The 15,479-nt window shown below is 43.3% G+C and overlaps 1 protein-coding gene across 2 annotated transcripts in view; it reads right to left on the bottom strand.

The window, feature by feature from the left end:
• Positions 1-14,937, bottom strand: part of AZIN1 (antizyme inhibitor 1) — a 59,601-nt gene extending 44,664 nt beyond the window's left edge. The window contains exons 1-2 of one of the 2 annotated variants that reach the window (XM_077809895.1): positions 14,639-14,937; positions 7,406-7,543 (exon numbers count right to left, since the gene is read on the bottom strand). The gene's annotated coding sequence lies outside the window, so the exon portion shown is untranslated. The remainder of the gene's footprint in view (positions 1-7,405; positions 7,544-14,638) is intronic. The other variant, XM_077809897.1, reaches the window with a different exon arrangement.
• Between the last annotated feature and the right edge of the window lie 542 nt (positions 14,938-15,479).

Below are 15,479 nucleotides of genomic sequence, written 5' to 3'. Positions count from 1 at the left end.
ACAGAGTTCAGCGTCCCAGGAGACCAGATGATTACTCAGAAGATTGCAAGTGAGAACAGAGGACAAGACAACTTGCAGCCGGAAAGAAATGGAGGAAGTCCAGAGAACCACACCAACACCAGTAAGAGGCAGATCTGTTTGGGGATTCCCTACTAAGAACAGACACTCCAGTCACCAGAGCGGATCTGGAGACTAGAAGGGTGTGCTCTCTGCCAAGGGCTAAGATATGCGATGTGGACTGAGGCTGAAGGAGGTGCTAGTGGGAGCAGGAAAGAATCCACTGATTGTCCTTCACATGGGAAGGACAGATAGAGCAAGATTCTTGTTGGGACACATCAAAGGAGACTATGCCAGGCTGGGGAAAATGCTTAAAGAAACAAAGGCTCAGGTGATAGTCATTGGGATTCTACATGTTGCTAAAGGAGGTCAGAAAGGGAGAGACAAGGTTATGAAGATCAACAGTGGCTCAGGCAATGGTGCTAAAAGGAGGGATTTTGGGTCTTCAACCACAGAGGCATTCATGGACAGAAGACTGTTCGCATGGGAAGCACTCCACCGGAGCAGGGCAGGAAATAGACTTCTGGGATGGAGGTTGACAACCGAGCTTTAAACCAGGAATTCAGAAGAGATAATTGGAGATGGTCATGTAATCACTACACCTGATTAAAATACTGAGTGAGGAAAATCAAGTAAAAAACACAGCAATTGAGAAAGAAACAGAGGATAGGAGAATGGACAACAAAATAAAAAGATAGTGCCAGTACCAATGACAGTAACAGGCAGGTAGGCGATACTGGCAGTAAAACTACTACTAAATCAGGTTAGAAATCTGGGTTATGCCAAAAACAAACAATTAACATATCTGTACACCAATGCAAGGAGCCTGGGTAACAAAATGGAGGAGCTAGAACTACTGATGAGGAAGTTATTATATGGATAATGGAAACCATGGTGGAATAATAGTCGTGACTGGATTACAGGTATGAAGTATATGTACAGTTAAGGAAAGACAGAAAAAAGTAAAGGTGATGGCGTGGCATGGATTAATGATGAGGTGGATTATACATAAGTGATGGAACAGATAAAAAACAAAACAATCTGTTCAGGTCCAAGTCACTTTGGGGAAGAAAGACGACTCCGCTAACACTTGAGGTTTGCTACAGACTCCAGGATCTGATCTGGATATGGACAGAGACCTAGTATTTTTCACCAATATTCCTGGATGTGATAGTGGACATTTTTTTTCTACCAAATAGTCACTGAACTAAGAAAAGGTGATGCCATTTTAAATTTAGTAAGCAGCAAGGACCTCATAGAAGAGATGGTTGTAGAGGACAACCTTGGTTTGAGTGATTCATGAGTTAATTCAGTTTAAACAAAAAGGAAGGATAAACAGGTGTGCAACTAGGGCCCTTGACAAAAAAAAAAACAATGAAGGCAATTAGTTAGGGAAGTGGACTGAACTGAAGAAATCAAGGATTTGAATGTGGAAGAGCTTTCGAATTACTTAAGCAAAGTTGAAGATAGTATCTGGAGCCTGCATCCCAAGCAAGGGGAAAAATTCATAAGGCAGGGTTGCAGACCAAACTGGATGAACAAGCACCAGATTACTGAGAAAGCAAAAAGCCTACAGAATGGAAAAAGGGATGGATCAGCAAGGAAAGCTACCTCTTGGAGGTCAGAAAGTGTAGAGAAAAAAGTGAGAACTGCCAAAAGTCAAGCAAAGTTGGACTTTGCAAAAAGTATTAAAACCAGTAGTAAAAGGTTATTTTAGCCATATAAAGAAAACAATGAAAAAAGTAGGACCAGTAAGCACTGAGGGATGGGGTGGAGATCAAAAGTAATGTAGGTATGGTCAACCACTTAAATATTTTGCTTCTGTTTTTAAGAATAATAATGAGGCACCTGGGGACAGTGGCAGAGTGGTTAATGGGAATGAGGATACAGATGTAGAAATTACCACAGATAGAAGCCAAACTGAAACAGTTTAATGGGACAAAATTGGGCAGGCCAGATAATCTCCATCCAATGCTATTAGAAGAAGTGGCACATGAAATTGCAAGCCTAATAGCAAGGATTTTTAATGAATCCATAAACTTGTACCCTATGACTGGAAGAACTGCAAATACAATGCCTACATTTAAGAAAGGGAAAAAAGTGATCTGGGAAACTGCATACAATTGGAGTTAAAGTAATAGGCCCGTAAGGTCTTAGAACATTTTTGAAAGAGTAATTAAAGACAGAAACAAATAGTAATTGGGATGAAATACAACATGGTTTAAAAAGGTAAATCATGCCAGACAAAATTCTCTCTTTAAAATAAGATTTTCTAGACAAAGGAAATGCAGTAGATCTAATCTATCTAGATTTCAGTAAAGGATTAGATACAGTTCCACCTGGGAAATTAGTTATATTGAAGAAGACAGATTAACACAAGAATCAAAAGGTGGCTAGGGAACTGGTTAAATGGGAGACTACAATGGATCATGCGGAAAAGTGAAATGTCAAGCTGGAGGGAGGTTACTAGTGGAGTTCCTCAAGGAACTGTTTTGGGACTAATCCTATAACATTTTAATTAATGTCCTTGCAACAAATAGTGGGAGTGCGCGAATAAAATTTGCGGATGCCACAGTTGGGAGGTATTGCCAACATAGAGGAAAACTGGAATATCATACAGGATGATTTGGATAATCTTGAAAACTGGAGTAATAGAAAAGGGGTGATATTTAATAGTGCAGAGTCATGCACTTATGGCTAACAACAAGAATTTTTGCTATAAGATGGGTACATATCAGTCAGAAGAGACAGGAGGACGAGGAGAATCACAGTATCGGTCAGTCACAGGATGACTATGAGCCACCAGTGTGATGTAGCTGTGAAAAAAACTAATATGCTCCTAGGATGCATTAGGAGAGGTATTTCCAGAGGAGTCAGGAAAGTGTTCTTATACAAGGCACTGATGAGACCTAATCTGAAATACTGTGTGCAAATCTGGTCTCCCATGTTTAAGAAAGATTAATTCAAACTGGAACAGATACAGAAAAGGACTACTAGGATGACCACGGGAATGAAGAATCTACTTCATAATAGGAGACTTAGGCTAAACAAGCTATGCTCCTTAACAAAATGAAGGCTGAGATGAGATATGATTGCTTTCTATAAATACATCAGAGGGATAAACATCAGCAAGGGAGAAGAGTTATTTAAGTTAAGGCCCAATGTTGACACAAGAACAGATAGATATAAATTGGCCATCAACAAGTTTAGGATTGAAATTAGACCAAGATTTCCAATGAGCAGAGGACTGCAGTTCCAGAACAGCTTTCCAAGAGGAGCAGTGGGGGCAAAAAACCTAACTTATTTCAATACTAAGCTTGCTAAGTTTATGAAGGGAATGGTAAGATGAAGCTGCCCCACAATGGCACTTGGCCCATCCAAGACTGCTAGTAGCAAATATCTCCACTGGCCGGAGATGGGACATTAGATGGCAACGGCTCTGAATTACAAGAGAATTCTTTCCTAGGTATCTGGCTGGGGGGTCTCACACACATGCTCAGGATCTTATGATCACCATATTCAGGGACAGGAAGGAATCCCCCATATCCCTAGTCAGACTAGCAGAGACCTGGGGGTTGGGTATGTGTCTGATGGGGGTGGAGGGGTTTCCTTCCTCTGCAGCATGGGGCACAGGTCACTTGCTGGTTTGAACTAGATTAAATAGTGGATTTTCTGTAACTTGACGTCTTTAAATCAAGATGTGACAAACTGGAGTGGATGGGTGAGGTTCTGTGGCCTGTGATGTGCAGGTCAGGTTAGATAATCATGATGGTCACTTCTGGTCTATAGGAATACACCACTCTGGGATATCACCAATATCAAAAATCAGAGCTTAATAGAAACCACTGGTCCCACTGGTTTATGGAAAGTTATGAAAGTCTGTGATCCACCCCTCCTTACAACATCTACTGACAAAGTTGCTCCCTGACTGCCCTTTCGTCAGTAGTCTAATCAGTGGGAACACTGAGCTGATGTGTTTATGTTTAGCTCAGCTCGTTTTCTGGTTTTGCAGTTGAACTGTAGCTCTACAACTAGATATGTGAGGAGTGGAGCCGAAAATAATGTTACTACTGATCAGTTCTTATGGACCGTACATATAGTAAAACTTATACTCACCTAATAAATCATAAGTGAATACATCCATTAGGCATCATTATATGAGAAAAAAGTTGACCGCAAGAACTTAAAGGAATAAACTCGTTAAGCGGCTTCAGCTCGGCTCACTAGGCAAAACTATAATCAGGATTTAAAGTCAATATCTGCACAGGGACTTCTGAACAGTAACTGAAGAATCCAAGACTTTCAAATATGCAAAGCTTAGGATAAATCAATTGTTTATGTTTTGCCCAAGTTTCTCCCATAGTTCTTTGGCCACTAAATTTACTGAAGATTGTGAGGTGCTTGGATACTACAGTAATGGGTACATGAGATATATATGTACATGAGATAGACCTTTTAAATTTAACCAAGTGCACTCAGTTATTACGCATTACTACAACATGTGTTATTTAGCCTAAGTAGTATCCATTGAAAGCCTTTAGTCTAGGGTTAAAAATGCAATTCTAAGGTTGCTTTTTTTAAAAGATTACAAAAATGGCTTGGATGAAAGCTGCAGTCTGAGTGGGAGAAGCGACTTCAAACATGTAATTTTCTCCCAATGAATTCACATCAGGACTACAAAGTTTCTTCAACAAGATTGCTGTAATAGCCAAGCACTTTTAAAAATTATTCAATTTAAATCTTAAATTTTCATCTGAATAATCTTTAATTTTAAATTATCTTATAAAAAAGTGGATGATGGGATTAGAGAAGGCAAGAGCTGTAAAATTCAGACAGCTCTGAACCACTACTTCTTTCACCTGACAGAGATGGGTCTGGCTAAAAGTTAAATGGCTTCCCCACTGCCTACTACTTCCCTTCATCTCTCCATTCAGTGGGATCTGGCAGCAAACAAAGCAGATTTTCTAAAGTAGATCAAACCACATTTGCAAGCCCAGATATGCTGATCAGCAGGAGCAGGGCTTGAAAGAGCAAGGCAGAGCTAAGCAAGAGAATGGGATCATAGTAGTTTCATAGTAGATCAAAGGAAAACAGCTCAAGCAGTTCCTCCTTTGCCACCATCAGCTGGAAGAGAAGGAAGAAAAATGGGAGGGAAGCAGATTTAATGGGAATATAAACACATCCTCAGACATAAGCAGATTTTTATGAGTGTCTGTATGAAACAGATTAATAATTATGCTTAAATGCTTAATTGACTTTTTCCTCAAACCATTTTATAAGTGGAACAAACTCCCTAGGTGCACATTAATCAGCTAATTTAAGCACATCTTGGCTGTGTTTGAGGGACTGCTGTGCTTCAGCACACCCAATATGTGCGTATATTGGCTGATTAACAGTGTGTGCTGTGGCTTTATACATCACTAGAAAATTAAGATTTAATCTCCTTAAACTCATATCACACTATTTGAGGAGTAACAGTTCCTACCACAAAACAGAAAACCAGAATGTCTTAAGACATCGTTACAAACAATATATCCAGCTCTACGATAAACCAATTTTCACTATTTCCTATGGCATGTCTGCTAATTCACCAGGAAAAAAAAATGAATTAGGAGGCTTTAACATTAGAACATTTTGTCTAGTAGCTTTTGTAACTAATCAACTTAGAGATTTGTATCTAGCCAGTTTTCAAAACGAATTTAAAATTGTTTTCGATTGTACACTACACCCGCCTCTGACAATTCTTCTGATTCTGCAGTGACATTTTCCTATCATTTTAAATGTATTTCCTTTATCCCCTATTTCTGTGAAAGACCCATCTGTCAAGTAGAACTGACCATGTAAAAAGTGCAGTGAAACTCAAAGTGGGAAAAAGGAAAAAAAAACACCTGAAAAAGAAACATCTATTACAGTAATCATAGGTGTTATTTGCAAAACAGCAAGCAAGAGATTTTCAGGCAGTTTTCAATTTGAGAAACATTCTCTCAGAAGGTAAGCATAAAAGCAAGCATATTTAGATTAATTCAAAACTATTTTCTCATAAGCTTGAAGAAAAATAACCCCAACAAAACGAAGCTACAAGTCATGATCAGCCAAGTTGTTCCCCAACCTCTCCCACCAAAGTGTTTTCTAATATAGGATTCCATCTGTATTAGATACCTTATAAATACCAGTCACTTTGGCATCTCATTTAACTCTGAAGGGTCATTTCAAAAGCACATGAGTGTTCCTGGAAATCTCACCCCGAAGTTTTAAAGTAAGAATTATACAGCAATTAGCAAATAAACCGACACAGCATATTACTTTGAGCCAAACTGAGAAAAAAGGTACCATGTATAGAATATCAAGCCATCTTAACTTTTAGGGTTACACTTAAACAGTAAGACTTATGATAGCCATCTTAAGCAATTGTTTTACAATATTATACAAAAGGAGACTACGCAAGTGCAAAATACAGAGCAAGATCTTGCAAGTTAAAAGAGGCCATTGAAAAAAAAATCAACAATAAATTGATTCAAAAATGACTGGCATGAGTTCTGGATTTCCAAGAAATTAGGTTTTTCAACTTTAAGAAAATTACAATAACTAATACCTGAACATTTAGTCACTAATACACTTAAGTCATCAGAAGTGCAAGTGTTATGGTATTGGAAGATCTGGTATGGATATTCGTTATCAGAGAGCAAAGTCGTTGCTTTCTTTCGTAGCCTGCCACTGTAATTTTAAGTCTGTTTATAATTTGTACATAATGTCAGTCCAGCACAGAATTCAAGATTCTACTCTAATTGAACTATAACTATTTGTGGAAGTAGCAAGGTAATTAGCAAATAATGCAGACAGGCTTTTGGGGAGGCTCACCCTTCTAGAGCAGTATTCATACTGACTGTTTACAAGAGCAGATTTAACTATTTAGATATAAAACATTAAAAACATATAGTGCTGTGCCAAACATGATTCAATAGTCTAAATAGCCATGATCTTCAACTTAGCATAATGGAACTACAATTGTCAAACAGATTAGAAATAAATATAGCATTTTATTTCAAAAATTTCTGTAGCCTGTAGCTGTGATTCAGGAAAGCATTTCAACATCTGACTTCAATGGGACTTAAACACATGCTTAAGCACCCTTCCTGAATAGGGAGAGACTTCAGCACAAATTTAAGTGCATTCCTGATTTGTAGCCCAAGATTCCACACATTTCCCCACCTATTAAGAACTCTTGTAACAAAGTAAATAAATATTTATCAAGATGTCTGGATCTATAAAAGAGAATAGATGTGTCCTACACATTTCTTTAAGTTGTTTCCTTGCTTGCGTAGCCATAAAAAAAAAAAAAAAGACTTACATGGACAAGTTAGGAGATGGAACCCTACTATCATCAGCTAGGTTCCCAAGGTGGCTCGGCGTTGAAGTCGAACTGTTCTCTATAAAGCACTTCTCCTAGGCCTTCTGGATAGTTGTAAACCTGATCAGAGAGTTTGCCCTGTAGGAAAAATACATAGATAAATAAAATTTATAAAACTTAGGAGTAAACACCACTTTACCTTCAAATATGCAACTTCTGTTCTTAACTGCACTTTTAATATGGACTGCTGTCTCCTTTTATAGTAATTTACAACTTACAAAGCCTGTTTTTCAAAGGTGAGTGCACACACAAATGAGCATAAGCAAGACAAACTGTCATCAGTGACATGTTTAACTATCAATAGATGTTATCCACCTTATGGCCTCTTGATATTTATGCCCTCCTAGAACCTCCTCCCCTTATTGTCTCAGGTAGCAACTATGAAAATTCAGGACAGCGGGTGGGGGTTAACAGGTGCCTATATAGGAGCACAGGAGGTCAAAGCTATGTGCAACGATTGAAAATGGGACTACAGGCAGTGGATACAAGGACAAAATATAACAATCCGCGGGTGAGGGAGACAGTGGGAAGTACACAGGAGAATTAAGCTTGAGTATGGAGTGACATCAGGGGGTATGGGACTAATTGTCATCAGGTGGTACACATGGAATTTAATTGTCATCTTTGAGGGGATTAACAGAGTCAGAAGTGGTGCAAAGAGCACCACTGTTCTGATGGCCCACCAATGATGAACTACAGGTTTGTTAGAACAGATCCTCTTTGAAGAACTTCCCATAGTTCATGGGCCTGCAGTCCCTCTCTCAAGGACCACATTTAATTAATCCAAGTCAAGATGCTACATGCACCACGAGTCCCCTCAGAGTCAAAAACATATTTCCCCAATTCCTACCCAGCTCTAATTAGCCCCCACCCCCAAGTGGGTACATATCTTCTAGGACCTCCTACAGTGCTCCTACTTCCTCCCCACCCACCCCCTTAACAGAGAGTGGTTGGGAATGTATTCTAGGGGAAAAGTCAGGGGCCTTGAGCTATGGGGAGGCCAGAGTCTGTGCATCAAGAAACTGGCAGTTTAATGGGCCCTTAAGGGCCAAGCTATTAAATACAGATGCAAAAGTCAAACTAAAGTCTTGTCTATAGAGGGACAGCAAAGAAAATTAATTCAAATTAATTAAAGGTGTGAATTCAAAGTGGCATAGTTAAATTGCATTAAATCACTACATGAAAACATTCATTCTGAATTAAAGTGGCCTTAATTTGGTTTATTTCAATTCACTCTGGAAGTTAATTTAATCCTGTTTAGTTCCAAAGTGAACTGAAATAAACCAAACTAAGGCCACTTCCATTCTGAGTAACAGCGTCCACACAGGAATTTAATGCAGTTTTTCTAATACACTTCAAATTCACACCTCTAATTTTCTTAGCTGTCCCTATGTAGACAGCCCCTTAGGTGTTAAAATATGAGGTTTATACACCTGAGTTCAAAAAGTACCATAATAGGTCACAGTGGAGTTTAAACCAACCCTGCTTACACAAACTGAATTCTTCACAGGTACAAACTCCGTGTCTGTCACATTTTAAAATAATTGAAATAACCAGTGTAAGCAAACTGGTCATCTTGAAACCTGGGACATGCTGAGATTAAAAAGTGTGTGATAATCCATGGTATAAAAAACAGACTACCACCAATATTTAATAAAAGTAAATCTACATTAAACTTAAAAATCTAAACTAGTCTGTTACAGATCCTTTATCACATCTTTATCTTTTCAGCCATAGCAGTTGCTTATGTATGTATTGGCAAGGATAAGTGAGCAAACACAGGAGAATTATGCTAGTTCACATTCCATAATTTGCGCTCCAAACGTATCCTCTTTCTTTCCATCCCAACAAAGGCATAATAGCAGTGCTGTAGTGGAATCTCATTAATAAAATGTCATTTTTACAATACAAAACTATAGAACATTTACTAATACAGTTATGACTATTAAAACTGAACTACACTTGTTAAAAATGAATTGGGATTCTTTACTTCTAGCTGACGAAGTTACTTTTCATGTTCAGTTAACTTTAATTTTTCCACTGGAATTCTTTAAATTAAAGCTAAGCCAATAACATATTGGCATAAGAAATATGTTTTAAAATCAAGTGTTAATATCACAAAAGCAAAATGTTTAAATATCTACACTATTTTTGGATGCTGTTCAAAAAATGAACATCTGTATGCGGCTTTCAAACTGAGAGCACTTTTACAGCAAGATAAGTCTCTTAAAAACAGGTGTTGCAAGCAGAAAAGATTACCTTTACTAGAGTACATAAAAGGCCACACTACAAGCAAATATGATCTGCACTACAGTCAAAATAAATTTTGCCACATGCCGCAAGGAGAGAGAGAGAGCGCGCGCGAGCAAGTTTCCTTGGAGTTGGAATAAAAATTGACAATTTTCCCTAGTGATAACTTCGTTGTGTTGTGTTTTAGAGGAATGCACTGGAATTTTACTTAAACACACTTAGCATTTTAAGTCCTAAACTCAGGATTTCCCCCCACACTCTCCCCTTATTAGTGATCTCTACTAATGTATAGAAAGTATAATTCACGTCTCATGCATGAATATTTAACTCTCAAATATCCATAAAGGATAGAACAGCATTAATGAAGTCTGACTTTTGAAAAAAGAAAAGGAGTACTTGTGGCACCTTAGAGACTAACCAATTTATTTGAGCATAAACTTTCGTGAGCTATAGCTCACTTCATCAGATGCATTCAGTGGAAAATACAGTGGGGAGAATTATATACATAGAGAACATGAAACAATGGGTGTTACCATACACACTGTAAGGAGAGTAATCACTTAAGGTCAGCTATTACCAGCGGGGGGGGGGGGGGGGGGGAGGCACGACACGGGGGACGGACGGACCTTTTGTAGTGATAATCAAGGTGGGTCATTTCCAGCAGTTGACAAGAACGTCTGAGGAAAGAATTTTATTCTAAGAGGTAAAGAATTTAACTAATGAAAACGTTCAGTTTCCAGATCAAAACAGGACAGTGCTAAAATGTAAAGTACTACATGCTAACATTTCACACAGGGTTGCCACATGTCCCTAATTCATCTGGCAGCACAGATTTTAAAGGAATTGCCTCATGTCCAGACTGAAATGCTTGATTTTTCCCTATTTTGACTGAAAGTCTCAAAGGTGGAAATAAAAATTGTTCTTTACCAAGAGAAGTTTTCAGATGAGGATTTTTTTTTAAACTAAATGCCTAGTAGCTGTACTTTGCCTTACAACACTTATAAAATCATTCATTGTCCATACCATTTTACAAAACAGGAAAAACTCAAGGCACTAAACTAAAGTATCCAGGGCCCAAACGCCTACAATCCAGAATCGCATGACTCACAGGTTTACACTGGTTGGCACACTTAGAGGCAGCATGAAGTGCATGGGTCATGGAAACTGAACTATCCCAATATGGTCCCTAGCTCCCTTCAAGATCACTGTCGAGGCATGCGGGTAGGACAGTATGTGTGGGAAGCTTGCCTTCCCTGCCGCCCTGCAGATCACAATGGCTTCTGTTGCCAGAGTATCCATCTGACCCCTTTCACCAGCACTAAATCTATAATTACTTTTAAACTGAAGCTTATGGTTTATGTAAATTAGCTCATTACATTATTTTCATTAAGTGTTTATGTGACTAAATGTCCCTAATTCCCCACCACCACCACCACGAAGGTGAGACTCCTAATTCCCCTCTATGGTAAGAATGGTACAATTTATTACACAGAATATTCACATCAGCATCAAGCCCACTAAGGAAAATACTTGAGACTCAAAACTAGACAAGGTACACAGTCCCCTTTCAATTTTACAGCATAGGCTGGGGCAGCCAGAGGTACAGCTCACTGTAGCTCAGTTTCTCTAACACAGAAGGATTTCCCCCACCCCTCCCCCCGAGAGAAATATTTACATTACTATGTTACTACCAAACCCTATCCTAGCCTCAGAAGCAGCCACAATCCCCTCCTCCCCACAGACTTGGAATTCAGTGCTGCCTGTCTGCCACCTGGCTAGGGAATAGAGAGAGAAGGCAGGCAGAAGAGCGTGCCTGCTGGAGCTGCTTTGGGGAGAATTGCTGTTCAGTGTATTTGAGGCAGAGCAGGGAGGGGGCCATCCACTCTTGCACTCACTGCAGTCAGACACATGGGGTGGGGGGATGCAGTGTCGCAAGCAGCCGCGACGGCAACGGCAGCAGCATTGTTCACATGGTGACAGGAAGGAAAGAACCAGACTGGACCAGTCCAGACTGGAACAAACCCCTCCTCCCCTTCCACCACCATTATTCAGGCTGAAATGCTGTTGTCTTTCACATTCACCAAGGGAAGAACAGCAAGCAAGTGCATTATCTCTAAAGCTGGCAACCCTCACAAACTCGGGGAGGAAGAAGAATTGGGGCAACACTTCAGCTCACTCACACATAAGCATGAGTGTAAAAGAACAACTCAGAGTTCTGAGTAGGGGCCCAGAGAAAGGAAAGCCAGAGCTAATCCATTTTGTAATTGTTATACAGCCGCTTCCCACAGCGACTGACACAATGCAGCTGTATTCCACTGGGGCTACCCAAACAAGCTATGCTGAGCCACCAGAGACTGCTGTAGACAGGGTCTGAATTGCAGCAAGCAGAGAATTGCAGTAACAGTACTTTTGCTCCTGTGTACTGTCACTATGCAACATCCTGCACAACCAAGAAGATATATACCAAAAAGGACTGAAAGAGATTTAGTCTTGCTTTCCTCTGATACCCACAATTTGGATCCACCCTTATTGCAGTTACACATTTGTTCTGACTCCAAGCTTATATTTTATATGGATGGCATCGTGCTAAGTGTGAGAACATGAGTCTTCCAAACCCTATCACCTCATACACATGTGCATACACACTTGAAAACATACTACAGTCCCCACCTTGTTGCGTCTATATGGATGTATAAAAAGCCCTACAGTTCCCTCACAAGCTCCCCTTTGTATACTCACCCCCCCACCAAATATACCTGGCTCTTCTTTCTCCTAGCACCCCCTTCCAATGAAGCAGGTGTTGGGACCATGACACAAACATACCCAGCTGACACCACTCTGAGAATACACTGACAGCCAGACCAGCTTTGTACACATTCTACCAGAAGCTGAGTAGTGACTCAATCCTCCTTCATACACTTTCCACAGGCCACCACTGTGACTGAGAAGGACATAAATAATCAGACCAAAAGGACTCCCAAGGCAGCCAAAACAGTGAAAATGGGCTTAATTGAGACAATTCCAAAAGAACTGGTGGGCAGCAGCAACCCAGTTACTGTTAGCCTGACAGACTGGTGGTGGGGAGGGGAGAATATTTGTGTGTGTGTCCGTCCTTGAGGCAACAAGAGAAGGAGAGATTGTGTCTGAGGTTGAGGGTGATTGCTAAGCAGGATAGAGGGGGTACAGAAGAGCATTCCTTACCCATTGGCATATCAGCATTAAGTTAATGTGCCCAAGACATTAAGACCCCTGGGAGAGGGCTACAGTAAGCCACTTGTGCAGTATCCTCAACCCCTACACCTCCCACTACTGCCACATGAGCTTCACACATGCCCCTGTCACGAACCCCAGTAACAAAGGCAGAGCATGAAGATATCATTGGGGGTTACCACCTGCCAGCACCCACAACATGGCTCAAGTGGTGGGGATAAGGAAAGAGGTGTGTGACACCACAACAGAACCCGGATGGATAGTCACAGTCACACAACATGGCCTCTGAGAAGCGAGAGGAGTCTCTGCCATGCTACAAACCCCTCTTCTGCTCCCTTGCCCTCCTCCCCTGTCTAGTCAGGCCTTCTTTACTGATCAAAACATCTAGTTACAAACCTATTTCCCTACACCCCCGAAAATGGCATTCTGAGTGTCAGTTTACTAGAGAGAAAGAGAATCAGCAAAGATCCATATGGGAGGGAAACAACACTACCCCTTGTCAGAGCTGCCCTGACTCAGAAGTGATGATGAAACAGCTCCTGCTACAAAGACTATTCCTGGGGGAGAGGGGAGTCTCCTTTCACTGTTATTAAGTAGCCAAGTCAAGAGACTCCCCTCTCCTCCCCCAGCCCCAAAAAAAGGGCATCGAGCAATGCAGAAGCAGCTGGAGGAGGAGTCTGCTATTACTGCTAACTGACCCACTTCAGACTGAGACACATCACACATAGCCACCCAACCCCCTCCACGGGAATCCGCCATGTTAGAGCAGCTGCTGAGCCCCCCCTTACATAGGCACATTTGGGTCTGTGGCTCGTCTCCTCTCCTCCCCCCACTGAGCGGATACATCAGCCACGGCACAGCAGCCCCCAGATCCCCGCTCTCTCTCTCTCACACACACACACACACGGGTGTCCGCCATGTTTGAGGAGCAGCTGCTGAGCACCCTCCACACACACATTCCGTTGCTAAATGTGCAACAGCACCTCACTTCTGCCCCGCTCAGTGAGGACACGCCAGCCCCGCATTAAGCGGCAGAGATCCGCAGCAATGCGTACTAGGGGAGGGCGCAAATCTGTGACTCATCCTCTTCTTCCCAGCGACCGCTGCTGGAAAGGGGGGTGCTGCCCGCGGCTCCCCCAGCCCGCCACGGCTGCCAAGGACCTACAGCTCACGCCTCCCACAGCCGCTGCTCGGGGCAGGGGTGGCCGAAGGTCTGCAGATCCCTCCCGAGGATGGAAGCGGTGCTTGGATCCCCCGCCCCCTCGTCATGTGGGGAAGGGGACAAACATCCTCCGCTCTTTCCGGGGGGCCGGAGCCTGCCAAGCCCTAGGAACTTGCCCTCCACCAGCCGGGAGGTCTGGGGCCAAAAGCCCGCAGAGCCCAGCTGTGCCCGTACCTCCCGCCAACAAGCCCCAGGCTTGGGAGGGCGTCTGCTTCGCAGCTGCCAGCGTTGGAGGCGTGGGGGGGGGGGTCTCTGCCTCGCCCCAGCCCCCAGGGATTTGGGGCTTTCGCTTTCCACCCCACCCCCCTCCCCGGCCATACTGAAAAGGGATGTGCCAGCATTTGGGGGGGTCTCCCCCCGCCTCCTCCACCGGCCCCTGCGCGGCAATACGCAGTGCCGGAGGGCAGGGGGTCGGCCTGCCCCCACCCCACGCCCAGTGTCCCCGGGGGTGGGGGGTCTCCCTCCGCCCTGCCCCCAGCCCGGGTACTCACGTGGGACAACGGCCCGAAAGATTTGGTAAATCGTCTTCGCTTTTTAGGCGGAATTTTTAAAGAGGGATGTGGGAACCTACAGCAGAAATACAGGCGGCGGCAGCGGCGCCCTCCAGGGCCATAGGCTGCGGGGGCGGCCGGCAGGGGGAGCGCAGGGCAGCGCTGGGACGGCGGGGCACGGGCGCGGAGAGACGGGCAGGCCGGGAACGCGAGGGGAGCGAGCCGGGCAGAGCGGGGTGGTGGTAGCGGCGGGCGGCCAGGCAGGGACACGCGCAACGACGCCGAGCAGGCAGGAAAGAAGAGGAGGGAGCGCCGCAGCCCGGCACTTATAGGAGGAGCGGGGGGCGGTGCCACGCGTCACAAGCATGGGGGAGAGGGCGGTGCCTGCAGAAAGCAAAGCCGGTAACCCGCCGCCTCCCGCCTCCGCTATCCAGGGCGCAGCGCAGCGCACCACCCTGGACAGGCCTGGGGCGCATGCGCCGGCAGGGAGCCGCCCCCTGCCCTTTGCTCCTCAGCTGCTGGCTGGGCGAGGCAGCGGGAGCTCCCAGCCCGCAGGTGGGAAACGTGACGTAATCCAGCCCCGGAGCTGCAGCCGAGCCTGGGCCCGGCCGCCGTGTTTCCCCCAGGAACTGAAATTGGAACGGGGGGAGGGAGGATGTTGGAGTATGGGCGGGGCGACCAGGGTTGAGACCGTGGGGGCGAAGGTCGGCTGTATGGCACCTTAGTAAGAACTGAAAAATGTTTCACCACCCCTTTTTTAGGTTTAACTCGTGTTTTAAAATCATCACAAAAATTAAAGTTGGCTACTCAAGCTTACTGTGAAGCACTACATCTGCCTCCT

The sequence above is a fragment of the Eretmochelys imbricata genome, chromosome 2, assembly GCF_965152235.1.
Source record: "Eretmochelys imbricata isolate rEreImb1 chromosome 2, rEreImb1.hap1, whole genome shotgun sequence".
Classification (NCBI taxonomy): Eukaryota; Metazoa; Chordata; order Testudines; family Cheloniidae; genus Eretmochelys; species Eretmochelys imbricata.
This window is presented reverse-complemented; position numbering and strand designations above follow the sequence as displayed.